The 8,702-nt window shown below is 41.3% G+C and overlaps 1 protein-coding gene across 2 annotated transcripts in view; it reads right to left on the bottom strand.

Annotated features, from left to right (window-relative positions):
- Window positions 1-8,702, bottom strand: part of LOC118218904 — a 284,420-nt gene that overhangs the window by 118,406 nt on the left and 157,312 nt on the right. The window lies entirely within an intron of this gene.

Raw genomic sequence — 8,702 nt, 5'->3', positions numbered from 1 at the left:
TATTATTATTATTATTCATAAATATGATTTTTACATTGTAAAATAAATGGTACTATTGTGCTAAACTTTATGTAACCCACAGCCATACAGTACATTCATTGGGAAAATGTCTGGATAGTTTTGTGAGATTAAATTTTTTTTAAATGCCACAATATTTGCCATTATTATATGTATTTATTTATTCACTGCCCCACCCCTTTTTTATATGAAAAGTATTGATGTCAAAAAACTTTTAAAGGCCTAGATTTTGCTGATTTTGAAGTTTTAATTATAGGCTCATAGACAGTGCTTTGTGTGGGTGAGTATCTTGGCATTTTTGCACGTTGAAAACGTGTGTTTTTGTCATGGTTCTGTGTTTCTGTCTGTTTTTCCCTGTTGGGCCGCCAGATGGCGGCACTTCTGTTTTGTGTCCTGCTCGTTCCCCTGTTGGTTAATTGTATTATTGCTTTCAATTATTTTATTATTGTCTCGTTATTTAATCATCGTCCCCACCTGCCTCTGGTTTTCCCTTCCCTCTGGTTTGATTCTTTGAGTTCACCTGTGTCTTGTTACCCCAGTCTATTTAAGTTCTTTGTCCGCTTGACTCAGGTACTGGTTCCTTGTGTTTGTTTCTGACTTGTGCTTGTGCCGAACCTGGATGTATCTTCTTGCGTTTCTTTTATGTGTTTGCCTGTGTGTTCCACATACCTGTACCCTGCCTGCCTGTGTTCTGTTCTGTGTTTTTTTGTTCTTAATATTTTGAGTTTGTTGTTTTGCCCCTCGTGGCCTTATCTGTTCCCTGTTTGAGTTTGCCTTTTTTTGTTGTAGTAAAGTCCTTATTTGTATCTATCCTTTTGTGTTTTTCACACCTGGGTCCTAACCCCCCTGAACCTTGACATTTTTGTTGAGATTTCATTATGTACTGTGTTTTCTATGAGTAACTGATAATAATAATACATAACGTATGTACCATAATGAAATATGGAGAGAGACATATATACATACATATGTATACACATGCAAACAGTTGAGGCCAAAAGCTTACATACACCTAGGTTAAAGATATTCAAACTAAGTCTTTTATAACTCTGCACATTTCATGTTGCCAAACATTTAGTTTGACAAGTCAATTAAGGCATCTGCTTTGTTCACATCAGAGGTAATTTTAGAACAATCGATTAGAGTCCTATTTATTTCAGCTTTAATTCACTATATCAGAATTCCAGTGGGTCAAAAGTTTACATACACCTAGTTTAGTGTGTCTTTAAACAGGCTGGAAGATTCCAGAAATTGATGCAATTACTTTTTACAAGCTGCTGATTGGCCAATTGTCATAATTAGGAGTTAATTGTAAGTTAATTGGCACACGTGGCTATATTTAAGGGCCTAATTTTAGAGCCACTGCCTTTTTGTCATGATATGATGGGAAAATCCAAGCAACTCTGCCAAAAAATTGTGGACCTCTACAAGTCTGGTTCCTCCTCAGGAGCAATTTCCAAACAACTGAAGGTAACACGAACATCTGTACAAACAATTGTATACAAATATAAAAATCTTGGGCTCACACAGACACTGCAGAGTTCAGGACGGAGGCACAAATTAACTCCCAGGGCTAAACAATCTTTGGTCCGAAACGTTCAACTGAACCCCAAGACAACAACAAAGGAACTGGTGAAGGAGTTGGAAGCATCAGGTACCAAAGTATCTATATCCACCATTAAGAGAATCCTACATCACCATGGCCTGAAAGGCTGCTGTACAAGGAAGAAGCCCCTACTCCAAGGCCGGCATAAAAAATCCAGAATGAAGTTTGCAGGTGATCTCCAGGATGAAGACCTAGCCTTTTGGAGGAGCGCTCTCTGGTCAGATGAAACAAAAATTGAACTGTTTGGCCATGACGGTCAGCACTATGTATGGAGGAAAAAGGGAGAGGCTTTTAATCCAAAGAACACCTTCCCAACTGTGAAGTATGGGGATGGCAGCATCATGTTGTGGGGGTGTTTTGCTGGAAATGGGACTGGTGCACTTCAGAAAATGAATGGCATCATGAGGAAGGAGGATTATCTAGAAATACTGAAGCAAGACCTCAAGACATCAGCTAGAAAGTTAAAACTTGGTCAGAACTTGGTCTTCCAGCAGGACAATGATCCTAAGCATACCTCCAAAGTTGTGACAAAATGGCTTAAAGACAACAAAGTGAAAGTATTGGAGTGGCCATCACAAAGTCCTGACCTGAATCCCATAGAAAATTTGTGGACTACACTGAAAAAGCATGTCCGAGCAAGGAGGCCCACAAACCTGACTGAGTTACACCAGTTCTGGCAGGGGGAATGAGCAAAAATTCTGGCAAAGTATTGTGAGAAGCCTGTGGAAGCTTACCCCAAGTGTTTGATTCAAGTTAAGCAATTAAAAGGCAATGCCACCAAATACTAACAAAGTGTATGTAAACATTTGAACCACTGAAAATTTGATATAGTACATACAAGCTGAAAAAAATGTCTCTTAGCTATTATTTTGAAATGACCTCTTATGGAAATAAAGTAGATGCCCTAATTGACTTAACACAGGAAATGCATGGTAACATGAAATGTGTGGAGTTGTGAAAAATTGAGCTTGAATGTCTTTAGCCGAGGTGCATGTAAACGTTTGGCCTCAACTGTAGCCTACAAGTTAAACTGTATATATAGATGTGGTAGGGGGGAGTGGTTTGTGTGTTGGCTGCAGAGAGAGAGTGGGCGGGGCGGCTCTCGGACTCTGCGCCACAGCCGTTAGAGGTTGCTAATCAGCACCGCTCTTTACATGTTTCATTGTTTAACGATGTGCTGAGTACCTTGACAGTGAGCATGAGTGTTTTAAAAGGCGTTCGCCGAGGCAGACAGGCTGGCTGGTGACGGAGGAAGTACGACAGTACGGCGATTGTACTGTAAAAACCCCATGTAACTGGGTGAACGAAAAGCCGTGTGTTCGGCTACAAATAAATTAAAAAAAAGTGATTACTTCGAACTCGTCTCTCTCTCTATACGCGAGCGGTGGCACTCACCTTGCCACAGTAGAACTGTTAGTTGGAGTTTGGGTTGCTTACAGCAGTAGCTTAGGTGGTTGCATTTCATGATTGGAGGCGACAGTGATAACGTTGTCGTAAATATTGCTTCCCCCAGTATTACCCCATAACGTGGCAGTTTTTCTTTGGCATCCTGTAGAGTAGTAATCCTTCCTCGACTCAGTGCACACACTGACGCCGTGAACAAATAGGGTTCCGTTTCTTTAATTATTTGTACATGTCCGGCTTGTGGTCCCGACCAGACAACTGAATGAGTAATTGATCTAATAAATATGTAGTTTGTAATGAATTTGCTTGCTTGCGACTCCCTGATCTGACATCGGTTTCGAGGGGGTTTCCCGGCGTGGTAGCTGGTTTCCAGGGGATTCCCCCTGGCTAACGTGGATGACAGACAACAGGAGCAGAGTTAACACCATCCTACAGCCATCCGGCTTGTCTCTTAGGAGTGATGATTCATATCGGCATGTAAGCACACGCACATTACAGCGTTCCTGCTCTGAACATGGACTCAGGCTGGTTGATCTGAATGTACAGAGTAAACAGGCACATGCTGACTTGTGCATCACATCTCATGTACAAAATCTATGCTCAAATGGTTTTAAGGCCACGTCTGAAGGGTTTATCTATGCTTCCTGTACTTTCGGGGGCACTCGGTTCTGTGTGGTCTTCACTCATAAACCGGTTGGATTTTATTCATATTTTAATAATCTGACTTTTTATCCTAGGAGCAGGCATATCATAAGCTCCCCAGAAACCTGATGCTAAAGGCATTGTTCAGTTCTGTTGTGCAGAGTGACCGCAAATGACCAATGTAACACCAACAATTATAATATGGAGCTTATTTTCATATACACAATTTCTAGATGATCTTATTCAGATTCCTTCTCACATATAGCAAGTCATCTAGCAGAATTGCAGAGTGAGACATGCTGATCATGGAGGAAAATCATGAAACTCCACAACAGAGCCCATAACAATGCCTCTACATGCACAAGATGTCTTCCAGTGTGGAGAGTATGTATAATGTTCTTAAAATGTTTTCAGAAATCGCATGGCACTTTCTAAAATGGCCTTAACCTGATGCACTTAAAACTGTTTTTAACTATGCATATAAAGGTTATAGATAAATACTTATGTGACCTTTGTGACAGAAATTACTTGCACATGGAAAATACAGTGGATTTCATATAAGCCATCTCTACTGAACTTGACTTGACTTTATTGTCCCTGTAGAGAAATGTGGTTTGCAGCACTGTGTTATGTTAAAGGGCATCACAGATGCAGACAATAGAAAGTTAGAAACATTGCAAATGTCACAGTAGTAGTAGCACAGGAGTATACAATATGCAGGGATGCAACACAGGCAGCCCAGTGTGACACAGACAGCTGGAGCAGCCAGATCAGCTGGTATTAGGCGTGTCTGGTGCCTGATGGCTCTCTGGTGTCTGAGTGAGTTCCAGTTTTATTTTTGAAAGTAGAAATATATAACTTGACATAACTGTGAGACAATATTTTACAGTAAGATAAGATTGCTATTAAGCTACTTGAACCAATATTGCCTTCATATGCAGATGAAGACACTTTATTGCAAAAGCAACTGTCAAGCTGAGAAACATTAGCCATAATCTGAATGCTGACTTCAGTGACTATTGAGCATGTGGCTCCATCTAGTGGTGGTTTCTTTAATAGGTTTTATAAAAGGTCAAGTTTTGAATGCCTTCACATTATGGTAGGCCTACCATCAAATGTATATCACGTTAAATGTCATTAAAAATTTTTTAAGATTATTACTATTATTATTATTATTAGTAGTATCAATCAAATTCAATCAAATTTTATTTGTATAGCGTATTTTACAACAGTTGTCACAATACACTTTACAGAAAACCCGTAGCCTAAACCCCCACAGGAGCAAGCCTAAGGCAACAGTGGCAAGGAAAAACTCCTTGTGGCAGATGGGGAGAAACCTTGGAAGGAACCAGGCTCAAGGGGGAAACCCATCCTCCTCTGGTCGGCTCAGGGTGCCGACTGGTGACCAGCATGTCAGCCAGTTTATGCACAAGATATGATATGTGATGTGGCTCAGGTGATGGGTGGGGCCGGGTGGCGGTGATGGGGAACAGCAGGTGGCGGCAGATGTGGGCAGGGTGGAGGCAATGACGAAGGAGGGGCAGGACCGCAGAGGTGGGGGAGACCAGACGACTCTCGAAGCACTCTCGAGGGTTGGGGCAAGAGCCCCGCCGGCAGCGTGGGGAAGAGGGTGGAAACGGCAATTAGGGAATTTGAAATATAGCAGACAGTGAGTAAAGTGGCAGTGGTATGTATTGAGGGGGACCCCGCCAGGAGTAGAATATGGCTGCATATCTACTAGGACAGGGATGGAGAGCCCATGCAGTCATGAGGGGTAGACAACCATACCTGCCTATCAAGAGCCAGCCCATGTAAAGTCGGGTCACAGCTGATTGACAGGTGACAGTAAGGAAAGGATTGCCACCTACAAAGCTCTATGACTACAGGCTTATCGCACCCTGTCTCAACTACAACTGATTGTAAGCCTGAGCATAGAGGTGCGTTTTTAATCTTGAATCTAGTAGTAGTAGTAGTAGTAGTAGTAGTAATAACTTAAGAAAAAAGTTGGAGTGTATATTTTCCAGAAAAAATGAGCTCAATTAGATTACACATAACTCAAATGGGTGCCACCGATAGACCGTATAACAAGAGCAGGTTAAAACCAAGTGGACCGAACTGGCCGACGTCACAAACATGCGCGGTGTAACTTTATCACTTACTCAGTCAGTCAGTCACAGACATTCGCGTTTGTAGGGCTGGCCCCGCTGTTGCGGTCCGGCCAAAAATAGGTCAGTTCTAAAGGCACCCCGAGGAAGCCGCGAGTCTCTGTAATTCTTGGTAGAGAGATCCAATCAAATCCCTGTTCGCTACCAAGAATCTACCAATGAATTGAAGGGGATAGCCAATCAGAGCGCGTATGTCTACGAAGACCAATCGCTTGCTCGAGTCTCTCGGGCTGAGAGACGCGCAAATATTGAATGAGGTAAATCGCTGTTTTATTTTCCTGTGTCGGTAGGTAAAGATAACCGCAAATTTAACTGAATCATAAGTTACGACAAGCTATGGATAAGGATGGTATCGTTACCAAATGTAAAGAAATATTAATTTTTACGGTGTTACCTTAGTTAAATCAGCTTCAAACAAGGTAGCCAACTAACGTTCACCGGTTTAAATTACAGTAGACGATCTAATCTGAGGAACTCTTCTTAATTTACATCAGGCGCAACAAGGTAAATATATTTTTAACCTTTAAGTGTATTTTCTTTGGCATTATAAATAGCTTGTTTTATATGAGTTTAATATAATAATGCAGCAGTTTTTATGCCTTTAATTCATCTGAATGATCCTTTGTAACTAGCTATCTGGATTGAACTCTGGCCATTTATAGCTAATCGAATAACCTTGCTCACACTAAGAAAATAAAATGTCCTAGAAATAACCTATAGCTAGCTACATTTTTATTTTTCTTTCTTCATTGGGATGGCAGGTATGCCATCCCGCCAAGTTACACCTTGGCGGGGCGGCATGCCCCATACCTATACACCACTGAGAGTTTGGCACTTTTCAGGGTTCCCCACAAAAATAACCACAACAGCCATAGACACTCAGCCCTTAAAAACATTAATTTCTGTACATTCTGACCCCATTTCAACAGACAGAATTGGTAAACAACTTCACACGTCCACACAATAAAGCCCCAAACTAAGGGGATTTGCGTTTTCTCCTTCTTCTCCTCCTCCTTCTTCCTGCCACCTAGCCCACCCACAAAATGTCTCCCCATTGGACATTTTACCAACACCAGCCAATCCTTCACCTACACAATCCAATCAAAATCTCAAATACACACGCAAAATAGACATATCTTTTTACTCTAAAACATTTCCTATCTCAGCAGTGAGTTCCTTTGGCTGAGTGGTCAATGTCATGGTCTATGGATTACAGGGTCCCTGGTTCAAGCCCCACTGGAAGCAAGTTTCTGAACTGTGCTATTTTGCTCACTAATATTTGTCTATTACTTATCAACAACCACATCTACCCAGCGTTCGCCGAACATATACACTGCATTATGATGTACCATCTGCACGTTCACTTAATTGGCTACAATATCTTCTGTAAAACCACGGACAAGTTTGACCAAAAAATTTCATGCATTGAACAGCAATGTCATGGTGGCGCACTGCCAAAGTTACAGAGTATAAAGGTTGGAACACAAACAGAGAGTCAGTTAGAGGGGAGGACACCAAAATCAGATGCCCTCCTTATCTCTAGATTGCAGTGTTTGAAACAGTGCCTGTTTGTACACACTTACACAGAGAGAATAAGGACACAGTGCTGTCTGTACACAGTTACAGAGAGAGAATAAAGACACAGTGCTGTCTGTACACAGTTACACAGAGAGAATAAAGACACAGTTTTGTTTGTACACAGTTACACAGAGAATATGGACACAGTCCTGTCTGTACACAGTTACACAAGAGAATAAGGACACAGTGCTATTGTACACAGTTACACAGGGAGAATAAGGACACAGTGCTGTTTGTACAGTAGCACAGAGGACGGACTAAACAGTGCAGGTATACACATTTTATTGATGTCTGGGGTTGTGCTGTGTTATAGCATGTGCTGCACGCACACCCAGTGCTGTCAGAAAAAAGAGGCCAATCAATCCTCCGGCCACTGATAGCATGATCTGGGCTCCAGGCCCTGCAAGGAGTGAGAAAAGCAACCAATCACACAGCACATTCTAATCCATTCTACTACAATCACACAGCACATTCTAATCCATTCTACTACAATCACACAACACATTCTAATCTATTCAACTACAATCACACAGCACATTCTAATATCTTCTACTACGACCACACAGCACACTCTAATCCATTCTAGTAAAATCACACAACACATTCTAATCCATTCTACTACAACCACACAACACAGTATATAATAATAATGATAATAATAATTGTATATATATATATATATATATATATATATATATATATATATATATATAATTATTATTATTATTATTTTGAAGAAAATACCCCCCTTTTTAAACATTTTATACACATAGCTCATTGCTTGCTTATTTATAGAGCCTTCTTTGTTCACTTTTATCAAGTGTAAAAATAATTCTGGAAGGCAGTATATATAAAAAATGTAGGTTGTGTGTTGAAGTTGCTCTGGACAAGTTTCTGCTAAATGCCTACATTCTAGCAATCCCTCACTGAGCCAGCATAACCAATCCCTCAGAAACGCACGCTTGCACACATACATGCACATGCACACACACAGATGCGCATACGCACAAACGCATGCTTACACGCATACATGCACACGCGCACACAGAGATGCGCGTACGCACAAACGCATGCTTACACGCATACATGCACACGCACACACAGATGCGCATGCGCACAAACGCACGCTTACACGCATACATGCACACGCACACACAGATGCGCATACGCACAAACGCATGCTTACACGCATACACGCACGCGTACACACAGATGCGCATGCGTGCGCGCACAAAAAATGCACAGAAATGCGCACAAACAAGTTTCAAGTTTAATTGTCATTTCCACAT

The sequence above is a fragment of the Anguilla anguilla genome, chromosome 19 (genome assembly GCF_013347855.1).
Source record: "Anguilla anguilla isolate fAngAng1 chromosome 19, fAngAng1.pri, whole genome shotgun sequence".
NCBI lineage: Eukaryota > Metazoa > Chordata > Actinopteri > Anguilliformes > Anguillidae > Anguilla > Anguilla anguilla.
Note: the sequence above shows the minus strand (reverse complement) of the source record. Positions and strands in the feature narration are given on the sequence as shown.